Below are 16,558 nucleotides of genomic sequence, written 5' to 3'. Positions count from 1 at the left end.
ACATCCTTTATGGACAAATATCTGCACATTCTTGAACTGAAAAATTAGAGTGAAAAGACAAAAATTAACACTCTGCTATCTAAGCCCAAGTCAGCCCCTGTTCTAAGGACATGTAAAGTTTAATCGGCTTTTCCTTACAATTTGACAAAGTGAGCTGGTAGGTAGTGCCATGCGCCCTCTCCAAATGCCTACCAATCTACCATTTTCTGTTCCTGGCTTAAGCTTTACTCTAGTTTCCTAGATCATTCTGCATGATAGCAACATTAAAAGCCTTGACTCTCAGTTCCCAATTTTCTTTTAGTGTACCCTATCTTCTTTAGTTATATAGAATCCTGTAAAAAAAAGTCCAGATATTCATAGTTTGGGCCATGTATGTTATTTAGTTTTCTATAAAAAACGTCCCTCTCCATATCCGCACTATAGGCAGCCACAATCCCTTAAATGAAATACTGCTGGATTTTACTTTTTTTCTGAACTAAACACAAAATTTACTTAACCACCAGTTCACCAAAAAACGTAGATGTGCAACCACAAACAAAAACTAGAAGCCAGTGATTACCTTTTCTTGTATTTAATGCAAAACACGTCCAGGCAAACACAGTCTGTACTGCAATGGAATTAAAACAATTATGAAATACATCATATAATGTCCTCTACCACACTTATTAAAATGCAAACAGTATGACATCAAAAATAAAAAAATACACACTAATAGCAGCACATGAATAATAATCCTCTCTAGCGCCTCGGCTTTACAGCCTTTACAAAGTATACTTTTGCTCACCATGCCTCACCTTATATACTAAATTTTACAAATAATTATTCAATTAAATACAATTATTCCCACCTTTTATTAAAGAAAACATCTCCAATAACATTCCCTATTTAACCATAATGGGACTAGAGCAGGGGTCTGCAACCTGCGTCTCTGGAGCCACATGGGGCTCTTCCACCCTTCTGCAGTGGCTCCCTGTACCTTGGAAAAATAATGGCCACTCTGCCACATGAAACACACACATTATGAGTGATTGAGTGACAGATTTTAAATATTGCTCTTATAAACTTGCTAGAATAACATGATTTCTGTTATCATACATTACACAATGAGAGTGACTGAGCAACCCCCTGGCAGCAGCAACATCTCCTGAAAGGTTTCTATACCTTTCCACCATACCTTGGAAACTCTTACCACAAGAAATCTGGACAGAGCCACAAATAAAGGGTGAACAAATGAAGAAAAGTAGTGAATGATTTTAAATATTGCTGTTATAAACTTATAAACTTGCTCAAATAACAGTTTCTATTAACATGCATTTTACACACACACACACACACCCACACACAAACACACACACACACACACACACACGCACACACACACACACACACACACACACACACACACACACACACACACACACACACACACACACACACACACACAAACACAGACACACACGCACGCATGCACGCACACACACACACACACACACACACACACACACACACACACGCACACGGAGAGTGACTGAGTGATCCCAATATAAATCCCAACAAAGGAACAAAAATAGGGATGGATTTTAAATATTGCTCTTATAAACATAGTTTTTTTTATATATAGTATAATAACTATATATAAAACTTTATGTATTGTGTTATCTTCATTTTAGGGATCGAATAGGTTTTGTGGCTCCAGATGAATTTTATATGGTAGGAGACGGGCCAAAGTGGCTCTTTTGATAGTGAAGTTTGCAGACCCCTGGACTAGAGTGTTAACAGTATTCAGCAGTTTTCAAATGCATTGCAATTCTCTGTTGAAAAAGAATGTGGTCAGGTAAAAAAATGTAAACAGAATTTTAAATATAATTTGAGTAAAGAAGAATGGTTAAGTCTGCAAAAATTGAGTCAAAATAGAGAACTTATTTTCAAACCATCTGATAAAGGGGGCAAATTGGTGGTATTGAACTATATGCAATATTAAAAAATGTTATTATACTCATTTGAGTCATAAAGATGTATATGTATTAGTAGGGATGGATAGTTACTTAGAAGCAGTAGCCATGTATAAAGGGTTATTGATGAAAGGATTAAGGTTGAAGTATTTCTCTTATGAAAAAGTGCATAAGAGATTTGCAGTTAAGGAGAACACCATGGCTTACTTATTTTGCATCCCAAAAATACATAAAAGTATGGTGGATCCACCAAGATGCCCCATAGTATCAGCATGTGAATATTTCAAACATAATTTAGCCCTGTTTCTCCATTTGTATTTGAGGGCAGAGGTAGATAAATTATCTTCATATATTAAAGATTTGTTTGATTTTTAGATAAAATAAAGAAAGTGAAGTGGAAGGAGGATATGTTTTTCCTAGTCATGGATGTAGTAAGTCTGTACACCAATATAGAGCACACCCATGGCTTGGAAGCACCGCTCTTCTTTCTAAAAGATACTTCTAAGACATGTTATGTTTAGAATTGGTTAGTTTTTGTTTGAGTTATAATATTTTTGAATTCAATGGAGAGCTGTATAAGCAATTAAAGGGAACTGCCATGGGGGCTGTTTTTTCCCCTATGTATGCCAACCTCTTTATGAGGATGTTCGAAAATAAATGTATCTATAATAAATATATATATATATATATATATATATATATATATATGTTCTAAAATATTATAGATACATTGATGATTTGATTTGTATATGTGAAGGGGGGAGGGATGAAGTGGAGACTTTTATTCGAGAAATACAAAGTAAACATTATAATATCAAATTTGATGGAATTCAACTAGGAACAAAAGTCCACATCTTAGATATAACATTAATGGATACTATAAGTAATAAAATACAAATGGGTATACATAGAAAGTTTTAGGAAAGTAGTCATATTTTACATGGTGACAGCTGTCACCCTCCCCCATACTATGAGATCCATTGCCTATGGAGAATTTTTAAGAATCAAGAGGTTGTGAAGTGAAAAGAAGGATCATGATAGAGAAATAAGTAAGGCAGTAAAAATGTTTTTAGTTAGGGGTTATAATGTAAAGCTTGTGGAAGAGAGTAAAGAAAAAGTAAAAACAGGCAGAGAAGTTAGGAAGAATCCATACAGGTTGGTACAAAAATCATGAAACACAAAAATTATTTTTTGTAACCAGTCGTTTCTGGAAAACTTATTCAAATGGTAAAATACCACTGGAGCATTTTCAAAAAAAGTAAATATTTTAAAATAAAAGAAAATTGGTTCCCTGTGTTTTCATATGCAAGAGGAAGGAGTATTAAAGATTTTATAGTTTATGGAAGGTTCCAGCTTCCTTCAATGAATACAGTTTTAGAGGTGTCAATGCAAGGCATCTTCCCTTGTAGAAGGTGCAGTTGCTGTCAGTATGTTATACAAGTTTTTACTTGTTAGTGTAGGTGTATATTACTGTTACAGTAGAGGAATAGTGCACAGACTTAGATGTTCCTGTGGTACAGTGTGTATAGGAGAGAGTAAAATAACTCTTGGAGACAGATTGAAGGAACATTTAAGGGACGGTAGGAAAAATAGAGAAGAACGCCTGGTGGCATTACATGTTAAAGAGTTTCACAGTGGTGAAACAACAGGCTTGGAAGCTACAATTTTATGGCAAGTCAAATAATTTTATGGTTTAGATATAAAAAGAAAATTATGGAGAATGGAACCTGTTATGATTTTAATGTTCAACACTCTAGTCCCAATACAGTTAAATAGGGAATGTCATTGGAAATGTTTTCTTTAATAAAAGGTGAGACTAATTGTATTTAATTGAATAATTATTTGTAAAATTTAATATATAAGGAGAGGCATGGTGAGCAAAAGTATACTTTGTAAAGGCTGTAAAGCCGAGGCGCTACAGAGGATTATTATTCATGTGCTGCTATTAGTGTATATTTTTTTATTTTTGATGTGATACCGTTTGTGTTTTAATAAGTGTGGTAGAGGACATTATAGGATGTATTTCATCATTTTTAATTCCATTGGAGTACAGACAGTGTTTGCCTGGACGTGTTTTGCATTAAATGCAAGAAAAGGTAATCACTGGCTTCTAGTTTTTCATTTGTGGTTACACATAAATACTAAATTTGTTGCGAAAACAGTCACTTGTATTTGTTTTCAACAAATGCAGTTCTATATCATAATGTATCTGCTTGCTCTCTACTTGGCAGACAATGCTTGGCCAGTGTTCCTCAATTTTTCGGCGTATTGTCTAATAATGTCCTTATTCATTTTCTTTCCATTATGTATCTGGCAGTCTTCTTGATATCCGTGTAAGTATCAATGCCCTTTTCTCTCCACAGAGATCTACATCTAATGTTGCATTCCTTGCCATTAGGCTGCCAGATTCCAGACTATTTTGTCTTCCATTTTTAGCCTCTTATTGAGAAAGTAAAATTGGTGTAAATGACAGCTGGATCTATGACAAACCATCGAATGGACAGATAGTTATTACAGTAATATATACAGAATATAAAGGTAAAAGCAGGAATGTAGTTGGTTTGATTAAAGTAATATATATAGAATATATACATAAAGTCAGGAATTTAATTGGTTGCCAGATAAATTCAGAGAGGTGTAAACAGAGATATATTAATCAAAACTGGTAGACTTGGATTCTATGATTCAAAATAATAGGTTTGAAGAAAGATCCCAGAATAATATTCATAGGTTCATGTGTAAGTAGTAAATAACCCAAAATTGCTGCACTGTGGATCATTTTAAGCGTAACCAGTGAAAATCAAGCCATTTACCTATTGTCTTTGAGGTATCTACTTTAACCCTTATGACAACCCCCAAAGTGAAACTGAAAGAAACATTCTATAGTCTTTAGTACACGCATCTAGATCTACTGATTCACTGAGAGTGGAGAGAATATATTATTGTGAACACATTTGCTGCAACAAATTCCCAAGGCTAATTTGTATACATTTTCTGAATATTCATAAATACAACTGGTGATATAACAAAAAAAGATAAATGACTAATAATGTACTCCAAATGTGAAGATTATTTTCTTGACATCTTGGCAAAGCCTTATAAGAAGGATAACATACAGCATAAAATACCCCACTTAAATACCCGCATAAATCAATTAAAATAATTAAAATTAATTAATCCATATCAATCAAGTGACACCTTCCAATTACAAAAAAATAAATAAATTAATAAATTAAACCAACATGTACCAAAGTATTTTAATATAAAACTTTTTCTTTACATTCGCCTACTCCGAGGAGATATCTGCCTAACATATAAAGCTATGTTAAACCCAGAGCTGCTGGACATGCTACACCTAAAAAAATCCCAATCCCTCCGAGCTACATGCTCTAGGGACCTAAATCTTGTCACCACAATAAACAGGACATGCTGGAGGGATAGATTCCTGTCCCAGAGACTTCCTATACTCTGGAACAAGTTACCCATCTATGTCAAGCAAAGTTCCTTATTAGCACTCTTCAAGAAAAATCTTGATGAGTGGATGGGAAATAAGAAATATAACCTGGGGAACAATTCTGTGGCTCTGCTCGACAGGGGCACAGGAAATTAATTTTCTTGGGTGGCGTAAGCCAGGGAACATTGTTGGAAAGGCTTACTTAGGCCCGTGGGCCGATAGTCTAGTACCTACCTATAAACCTATGAACCATTGTAAATGTTTAACATGTTCTCTATTTCTAACAGAACACTTTATTTGTGCCAAAACAGTCACTTTAAAATCACACACTGAATGGTCAACATTATTAAAATGAACTGCTAAAGGAGTATCATTGTTCATTCCCCTGATGTTTCTACAATGCTATTTTATTTTTATACATAGAGCTGTTTTTGTCTCACCAACATAAATACTGATTTTAATTAATTTCAATTGATTTATGTGGGTATCTTAGACTGGTATTTTTTGCTCTGTGTTATACTCCCTGGTAAGCTTTGCTGAGATGTTAGAAGACTAAACTTTATGTATGGGCTGTGTGATTATTTATTTATTTATTTACTTATTTTCATTCTTTCATTCATAAATAACCCACAAAGAATCTGGGTTTTAGCTAGAATGGCATGAAGCTAACATTCTGTAAAGACATTCCTCTCAAAAATAAATTTGCAAGAAAAAAGTATTTCTACAGCCCCAAATTTGTAAGAGAAAAACATAAATTTCTAGCTGCAATTCCTAGCTAAGCATTTTTTACTTCAAATGAAAACAGCTATGGTCTTAGTGACATAAATAAAGTTGTAGTGCTGTTTTTGAGACCATGTTTTCTTCTAAACTTGACTTACATTTTCCATACTCTCATTTGCCAATAATAACTATAAAGATCTGGTGTCTTAGTATTTCTTTACTATGGTGGCTATTCTGTTATCTTTTTGATACTACAAAAAAGTCACCAGTCCACACAGGTTTTTGAGTTCTGAATAAATCCAAAACCAAGTAATGATAAAAACACAGAAGAACTCAGGTATGACCAAGGACTTCAGTTTCAATTGAAATTTTAATGTTAAAACATAAGCTCTTTCTCAGGAAAATCAGTTTCATCAGATGCTATTAAATACAACTGAAATGTGCTTCTTTTTATACAACGTCTAGAAAGCACTAGTAGTCACATGATACAAATTAAGTAAAAACAATTAACATCATAGGGTGTAACTTGAGCTTACTACCCTACTGAATGAAATAAATGCATGCAAGCATACACTGCTATCAACAGAAGACACTTATGAAAAATATGTAAAAAAGTCACATTTATATATATATATATATATATATATATATATATATATATATATATATATATATAAACACATATACAGGTGTAATACACAGTCTTTTAAATGCAAGCCACATGTGACAGCCAACATATAGTTTATTTAGCCCATTGCCTTAAATGTAAAATATTCACGTCTACTTTATTCCCGTGAAAGCCGAATCGGTCGAATACAATTCGCGTGACACATAACAAGCGAAATGCGAGTACGTCGAACGCACAAACCGCGAAAGGTGAAATATCGAATTCGCATAGTTGGCCTGTCTGCAGAATAGCTCCGTAAGATAAGTGTACGATAGTTATGGACCTTAGGGTTAGGGTGCAGGTTAAGGTAAGTGGTAATATAAGGTAATATAAGGTAAGATAGGTAATGTATGTAAGGTTTAGTGTAGGGTTTTGTTAAGTGTATGTGTGTTGAATATTTAGTTTGTTTGGGTATAGCTCAGTAAGGTAAGTGTGCAGTAGTTATGAACCTTAGGGTTAGGGAGGGGGTTAAGGATAGTGCATAAATCGTTGTGTATGTAGGGTTTAGTGTAGGGTTAGAAGTAGGGTTTTGGTGCTTTACTTTAGGGTTAAAAGTAGGGTTTTGGTTAGTGTGTGTATGTGTTGTTTTTACTGTGTTTCGGTAGATAGTATGTTGTGGGTGGTGGGGTTGGCCAACTATGAGAGAATGAGATTTCTAATTTTGCGTTTTAGTGTGTTCAACGTATTCGTGTTTCGTTTGTTATGTGTCGTGCGAGTTGTATTCGACCGATTCGGCTTTCACGGGAATAAAGTAGACCCAAAAATTCTATATAGGCAAAACAGACAGATCCTTCAAAGAAAGGATTCGAGAACATATTTACTATATTAGTAGGAGAAATAAAGTTAGTGCTTTGGGCAAGCATCTTATTGATAGTAACTCTGAGTCTAAACATATCTTTAAGTTTATGGCCATAGGTAGAATTTCTGATAACATCGGGGGGAGACATATATAATCTGATTGAGCAGTTAGAGGCCAGATGTATTATTAGACTTATGGGAGATTCAGGGCATGGTTTAAATGAATATGTGCCACTTAAACCCAAGCTTAAGTCCTGACCCTTGTTAGATAGTTTTTTTTTCTCTTTTTCTTTTTAAATGTATCACTAATAAAGTGTGCCTACTTATATATGTAGTTTTTATGTATATTTTTATATATACACTTTTACAAATATATAAATGTTATATCTAAAAGACTGATTTTTTTAGCTGCACACTTAGTTTTCAAAAACAGTTTTTTCTTCCTTGCTTTTGGAAGCAGCAATCTGTTTTATCACACAATTTTTTTAGCAAATAAATGATATAGCCATTGGTCCTGTGTATGTTCAGTATGATTTAAAAGTGTGGAGCCACAGAGGTGAATCTGAACAAGTAATAAATTATAGTTTTGTCCTATTAGTTTCCAAGGTTTAACCACTTTTTTGACCCAATCATCTTAAGACTTTTTTTCTATATGACATTATTTTGTAATCCTTTTCACTGCTTAGATTACACTTTTAATTAATCACAACGTGAATTCTCAATCTGTCATAAAGTATTACATTAATAAGACTTCATTGACATTAAAGGCAGCATGATGTATTGACTATACGGGGGGATACTGTTTTACTTATTATTAATAGAGCTAATCAGTCAGATTCACTGTATTAGATAGTTACAGTCCTATGTTTTTTAACACCTTTATTGAATTATCACTTGTGACATAGGTACATTTACCTTTATCAAAATTAATCAAACTGTATTAACAGGTTAAAATTAACAAACATTATGCTTCACATATATTGCTATATATCATATACCCTAAGAAACATTACATACATTATTCAATTCCTGATCCTTTTCTTAAACAAGAAACATCTTTATTAAACCATAACTTGTGACATAAGCAATCATACATTTATATAAATTTTATATATAAATAATTTTATATATATATATATATATATATATATATATATATATATATATATAAATGAAAAAAGATCACACCAACAAAATTCTAGTTGTAAACATTTTACATCACAAACTATAATGACACATTCCCAGTTGCAAACATTATACATCATTTATAATCTACTCAATTATTTTCAGTCAAACATTATATAGCCCATTTAAGTCCTTCTTTGTTTTAAACCCCATTCATCCCGTGTATGTATTGTTCCCGCAATTCCCATTTTTTCATATGTAGTTTTCTCCTACCCTTTTCTAAAGATCTCAGTTCCAGTTGTTTTATCCATGTTACTATATTCACTACTTCTAATATAGTTGGTTTAGATTATGATTTCTTTTTTCTAGTAATTGTTTTTTTTGGCAGCCACCATAATTAAAGACAGCAAGGCCTTATGTCTAGGCAATTCCAATTCTGTATCATAGCTCAGAAAAATAATTTCCTTCATCACACCAATCTGCCCGCCCAGCATCTCTGACAGTGCGTTCCACAGGGAATCTTTAAAGTCTGCCAACTCACTGCACTCCCAGAAAATATGTTCCCAATTTTATCTTTCTTCCTCATCACACCTTCAACATTTGCTATCTACCTGAGGAAAAATTCTCTGAAGTATACTTGAGGTGTAAAAATATCTGTGCAAACATTTCCAAGCAAAAATCCTAAATCCTCTAGATTCTGTTGTACATTTGGGAGACACGCATTTAACCTCTCATTGATTCTTTGTAAATTTCTTATCCAATCCCTCTTCTCAATCCTTTCTAACCTCCTCTGATTGATTCTTATAGTTATCATGCAATATTTTATATGATCGAGAAATAGAAGTAACATACTTCTACTACAACTAAACCAGCAGTCAGGAGGATATGGAGAATTTCAGCTTTGAAATTACTTCAGTAATTCATTATTTAAAAACAGGATTTAAATAATTTCCGTCAACAGCATAAGTAATTGAAACTTGGATTATTACTAGCACATATATCAATACCCTACTAGTGGATAAAGTTTCAGCTATACAGTATGAATTGCCTGTGGCTAGGTTTCCTGAGGTTGTGATTTGATTCATAGAAAATCATTGTCAGTAAGATTAGCCAGCAGTGTCCACCTGTGGGGTAACTTCCATCTTCTTTGATTTGATGTGACTGTGGAGTTGAAATATATACGTTCAGGGGGTGTGGGGTGCTTACCCTCCTCATTGGGGTTGCATAGGTGATTGCAACTATTAAAAAACACTTACACTTTGTATTTCCATGAGTTTTTTTTTTTATTTTGGGGGAATAAGAGTTTGAAGATTCCGATAGATGAGTAGGGTTCATCTCTGATCACTCAAAATTGAAGTGCTCTAAATGTAATGCTCTGCATCTACTTGACTGCACTATTGAATTTATAATTTCTGCTTTTTGGAGGGGGTCATCTTCTTTCATATCCTTGATATCTCATTTTAATTGTGATAAACCGATGCTGACATGTTAATTTTATATTATATTATGAGTATAACATATTGAATTCTTTTTATAATATAATTATTGTCACATTACTTATAGACCCTGCCATTTTATATTTCTTATTATTATTATTGTTATTTACTTTTTTGTTTCCTTTTTCCTTAATGAGTTATACTAGTTCCTGCTTATTTCATATAATAAATAATACATGCATTTATTATATCTGATTTTTTTTTCTGGAACAATCCCAAATTATATTTACTAATATAAATTATCTTTAATATCAGTAGCCTACTACAAATAGTATAGTTTAAATATAAGTTAATATCAAAGGATGTTTGTCAAATTAAGTCTGATAGTTCTTAATTGTTTTCTGGATCTGAAATATTACTTACTACTAAAAAATAAGAAAAATGTTTCTGATCTTCAGGTATCCAAAACATTTGTAAGTCACTACAAAAAAGTAAGTCCAAATATAGCAGATTTTAACTAAGCCACTAATCTAACAGGAACAGCTGGATATTTAAAGTTATTAAAGTGTTGTAAAGAGTTTGGACATAGTCCCCGGGATTCATAAAGCTTGCACCAGGTGCAGACGTAGCATCGGCGTTCCAACACCAAATATGGCTGCCGAGCAATCCAGGTACAAGCTGTTCCCATGTGCACTACCTGTGTACGCTACGCCTGCACAGCTCTTGGGCCCTGTATGCTAATTACCACATGTGCAGCAGTGTAGCATGCAAATGACAGTATGTAGTGGTCCAGGAAGTGGTGCAGGCAGTGTAAGCATGCAGAAATGTAAACCGTAAAAAAACGGTTTTCATTTTTGCAAACATAAAATCGGAGTCATGCCAGCCGACCAAACACATGTATTATATTGTTAATATATGCCAATGGCTAAATATATAGCCATTGGCATAAATAAATGTACAAAATATAAAATTAACATTTAATATATATAGTTGCACTATCGCGACATGGAAGCGCAGGGCAGCGGCACGCAAAGGGGATTGCAAGGAAAATATTAAAATATAGAATAAAACTGCAATGTAACACATATTATGATTTCCCCATAATAGTCAGTGGCAGGCATGCTACACCATACTATGGCACAAGGGTTGCTAAGGGGCTGTGACAGTGTTATGCGCTGTAGCTAGGAATTAGTAGGCAATGCCATGCAAATGAGAGGAGTAATAGTGAATCACAGATTCCCTACTGGTGTAAGGATGCACCTCACAGCATAACATTATAACACTGAGGTGTGCCCTTGAGATAAAGATGACATCAAGAGAGGGGTGTATCACCATTGCTGTAAGCACATTGAAGCATTTCTAAACCGGTTTGCACCTAGCTAGGCAAAGCTGCAGGATAGGGATGTGTTGAACTAGCCATAGCTTTGCTTAGCTGAGAGTACACAAGGTAACCGAGTATGCATGTGAACGGAGATGAAAACGCATGTAAACCTGGTAAACGGGTTTGCGTGGTGCGCACTGCAGCTGAAACAGGAAGGATATAGGAAAGAAATAAGGAAATGTGGCAGCAGGGAAATTGGAGTACAAATGACTAATTAACACCTAGTATATTAGCTACAAGACACATTTTGCCATGACTGGGTAGGGAAAGTATAAAACAAGGAAGAAGGCAGGTGGATGCATGCCTGATAATGGGAGGGGATCCAGGTTTAAAAGTGAATTGAAGGGCAACAGATTAATTATGGCAGGCAAGCATAACTCCACAGTAAAGGCCCCACACTTGCAGTACTCATTGTAAAACCCATAATTAAGATACTCTGCAGCTGGAATAGCTCATATACACCCAATGACATCAGCAGCATCCATAGCACAATAGTATAAAGTGTGAAAGCACCTTACACAGATTTATGTATTCCCATACACTCTGCACCAGTGGTGTATACAGACGGGGAACTTTTAGTATGTACTTGTTAGGGGCTGCCATAGCTTTGATCCACCAGCAGGTGGTGTGGAGGATGATGCACACGACCACCTCAGGCACCAGAGGAGGAGAGTGTTCAGACCCAGGGTAATCTACCAGGGGCTACATGATCTGGAGATAGCAGAGTGTTACAGGGTGGACAGGGACATCCTACAGCAACTTGTGGAGCTGTGCCAGCCATGCCTCAGAGCCAGAACAAACAGAGGGGAACCCATCCCAGTGGATATGAAGGTATGTGTAAGCCTGAGAAAACTAGCTACAGATACCTTTCAAAGACCAACTGGGGATATCATGGGGATCTCACAGGCATCAGCATCCAGGGTACTACACCAGTTCCTGGATGCCATGTAACACATGTCAGTGAGCACATATACTTCCCTCAAATGCAGGAGGTGTTGGCCAGCAATATGCGTCTCTTCCACCGTGTGGCAGAATACCAGGAGGTACTGGGTGCAATAGACTGCATGCACATAGACATCAAGTCACCACCCAGTGAGCAGGGTAGGCACTACATAAACCACAAGGGAAACCCCTCCATCAACTGCCAGGTCGTGTGCAATGTCCAAGGCATTATCATGGATGTGTGTGCTAGCAGCCATGGAAGCTATCACTACTCCCACATCTGGCATGCCTCACAGCTGTATCAGGTATTTGCCAGGGGGGACATCCCAAATGGCCACCTGGTGGGGGATGCTGGCTATGCACTGGGACCGTGGATGATGATTCCCATCAGAAATGCACACACACCCATGTAGTAATGCCATAATGAGGCACACGCACAAACCAGAATCATCATAGAGCATGTGTTTTGGATGCTGAAATCAGGGTTCCCTTACTTGGACATATCTGGTGGAGCCTTGCAGTACTCTCCAGGCACGTGTGCCCACATCTTCATAGTATGTGCCATGCTACACAATATGATACTGTGGAAACAGCTGCAGCAGGGATGGAATGGTGAATGCCCTCATAGCCCACCACCATTGCCAATGGCCCAACAGGCACAGAGGTACTCAGTTCACGAACACCCTGAGCCAGCCCCAGTAGGCAGATGGAGGCATGTCCAGTATGCCCATGCCTTGGCAAGGAGGGAACGTATAGCACACACACTGATAGTTTAGGCACCTAGGGACTGACGCCTTTCTCCACCTGCACATGCAGTAAAAATGTATGGCATACACACAAAACTACCTGTAAATTGTTATGTATAGGCAGTCTACTGTGTGCATTCAACATAAGCAGCCCTGAACTATTGCACACAAAACTGCCATTGGCACAAGGTAAGACAACACCTGAACAGTAAATTAAGCTATCAGCATGTGCTGATACTGTATGTATAGGTTCATAGGTAGGTACTTGGCCAACTGCCAGATGCCATTCATAAGCCTAGCAAAATGTGACAGCTTTTGCCACTCCATTGATTCTTTAACTGTCCCTCTGTGGAGTAGAGCCAATTTCGGGATCCCTGGGGTGTATTTACGGTTTATCTTGAAGACTGTTAGTGAGGGCCTCTGTATAATGTAGTTAGGGATGTTGTTCCAAATTATGGGGAGTGTCTGTGACAGGAATCCATCCCTCCAGCATCTTGCAGTTATTGTTGTGGCAAGTTTCAGCTCACTACAGTGTGTGGCTCATTTTGACATGGATTCCCATAGGTGGAGCATATCCATTAAGCCTGAGTTTGACATGGCTGTGTTGGCCAGCAGAGATCATCTCTGGGTAAATGAGATGCCACTGAGTAAAGGAGGAGTTTATTCAATCTGGCTGCATAGGGCGTATTTTTGAGGCCAGTAATCCCTTTGACGAGGTACATTCTTGGACCTTCCAGCTGTTGGAAGTGTCTTCTGAGGTACATCCCAAATGGGTTATTATACCCTATGATGGGACTGATGAGTGATGAGTAAAGGGGCACTATAACTCCAGTATGTGTAGATAGGAACCTTTTAGTAATCAGATGGCCTACATAGAAGGATGTCCTAACTACTTTGGAGATATGATTGTCAAAGAAGAGATCACTATCAACCTTAGTCCCCAGATACCCCATTACCTCGTCCATATTAAAGTGGCTGCCACTTATGTGTTAATATGTGGGTGCTTATTATTCCACAATGGAATGACCATGCGGTAAGTGGCACTTAGCTGGAGGCCATGACTTTGACACCCTGTGTAGGTCTCTGTGAGGCCCCTTGAGGGATGTCTGTGTCAGCTGGACTATCAATAATGTCTCCCAGTTCGCAATCATTGCCAAACATGGTCTGCTGTAGTCCACCTGTGTTTGCCTGTACCTCTGAGAAGTATATGCCAAACAGTAGGGCTCCCAGGACTGAGTCCTGTGGGACATTAGTCATGACTGGTCAAGAGTTGGACAGGGACATTGCTAGTCGTACCATGTGGGTTCTGTGTGTAAGCCCGCTGACAACCCAACCTGTGATGTATGGGTGTATGTACAGGCTGGTGTGTTTATCAATAATACCTGAGTGGGACGTGGTGTCAAAAGCCTTGGCGAGGTCCAGGTAGTATGTGTGAACCACCTCTCCCCTCATCTAACATCTTGGTGACTGTATGTCAGACGTCAAACAGGTTCAGTAGTCTTGAACTGCACTCAACCAAGCTGACCTGGGTTGGGTCACATGTTTGGAGGTTACAAATGTCTTTGTTAATGAGTGCCATGAGGATGCGCTCCATACCATTGCAGACCAGGCTAGTCAGGCTTATGGGGTGGTAGTTACTATGGTCAGTTGTGATTCCACCTTGGTGGAGTGGAATAACCATTGCCACGTGCCATTGTATGGGCATGTAGCCTGTGGAGAGGCTGAGGTTGAAAAGCTTAATTAAGTGGGGGGTCAGGTTGTCTTCTACTGTTTGCAAGATGCAGTCTGGGACAACATCTGCCTCCATTGATGCTATGTTCTGCTATTAGAGAGGGCCATTTCCATATGTGTGTCTCTGATGTGTGGGATACTGTACCTTTTGGGTAGTGTTGTGGGCTCTTTAGGGGGTGAAGTATGCACTGAATGTATCTGCAAGGTTGTTGGTGATATCAGTAGGGTCAGCATATTTTGTGCTATATTTCACCAGCACAGTGCAAATCTGTGTGTCACCACTTAGATCCTTGATATAGCCAAAGAAGGCTTTGTGGCTATCTTTCAAATCCTTGTGTATTTTCCTGTTGACGTCAGCCTTGGATGATTTCATGAGGGACCTACATATCATACTAATAGTGGTCACGGATGCCTGCCTTTCGTGGAATTTGCTGTTTATCTGGAACACTGTCCTACTTCTGTAGTATAGCCTGTTTATTGCAGGGGTCCACCAGACTGGTGTCCTTGTCTAGAAGGAGTGAGTCTTGGTTTACCAGTGATGGCACGAGCCATACATCCTTGTAGGTGCTTATAGATTGCATTTGTAAATCTATCTGTATCTTGAGCAGTGCGTGGGGGCTGCAAACCCCCCCACCTCTGTATCTAGTAGTGTAAATTTAGCTGTAGGAAAGGTATATACTGTGGTTTCCGTGGGTGGGGGAGATGTTTGGGTGTGGAAACAGTGAATAGTTCATGGTCAGATCTAACCAGTGACTGGTTAACCTCTGCTGTGGTGCACCTGTTGCCCATGTTAGTGATGACCACTTCTAGTATGTTTCCACCCCTCGTTAGGGAGGTTATAACCTGATACAGGGCATATGAGGTGATAAATTCCAGGAAGTGCAGGGCCTGGAAGTGAGCACTTGAGTAAGTTTCCCAGTTAATGGTAGGATAGTTGACATCGACCAATGCCAGTGTGGTGCAGTAGGACTGTCATGTTCTCCACTGTCTCCAGATAGGTAGAGTGGTGGTCCTGGGTCATGGAGGGGGATCTGTAGCAAGCCACAGTTTACATTGCAGTTGTGGCTGATGTTAGCTGCACATGGATGATCTCAGAGGTATCATGCTACCCCACTAACCTGCAGGTGTAGGTATCCCTGATGAATATGGATACACCCCATCCATATCTGTGTCAGTCCATGTTCTGTGGCTGAAATGTGTATTATGGGTTGTAGTCTGGTAGTGCTGGTGTGCTCTCAGGAGCCTTAAAACAGGCCTCAGTTACTGCATAGATGTTGACGTTGTCCATCCTGAGGAGTGCTGTGAAAGCATGCATGTTGTGATCACAACCCCTGGTGCTGAGTAGCATAAACCTCATTGATTCTGTTATTGTGCTGTTTACGGAGCTGGTATTCACCTTTGAGACTCTCCTAAAAAAGGCACCATGGGGGCGCCAATAGCCTTGGCCAGCATTCCAAAGCCTAAGGCTGACACATAAGCGGGTATGGTATTGTTGCATGCATGTTTCCCATTTGTGCTTGTTTCTCATCTCTCCTGTAGGTAACCTACTGGTAAGCAATAGAAATCCTTAAACTTATACAAGTCTTCTAGCTTCCAAGATAGGCTT

Source organism: Protopterus annectens, chromosome 11.part0, assembly GCF_019279795.1.
Source record: "Protopterus annectens isolate FY-2018-M chromosome 11.part0, PAN1.0, whole genome shotgun sequence".
Taxonomy (NCBI): Eukaryota; Metazoa; Chordata; order Ceratodontiformes; family Protopteridae; genus Protopterus; species Protopterus annectens.
The sequence above is the reverse complement of the archived record's forward strand: the minus strand, read 5'-3'. Positions refer to the sequence as shown.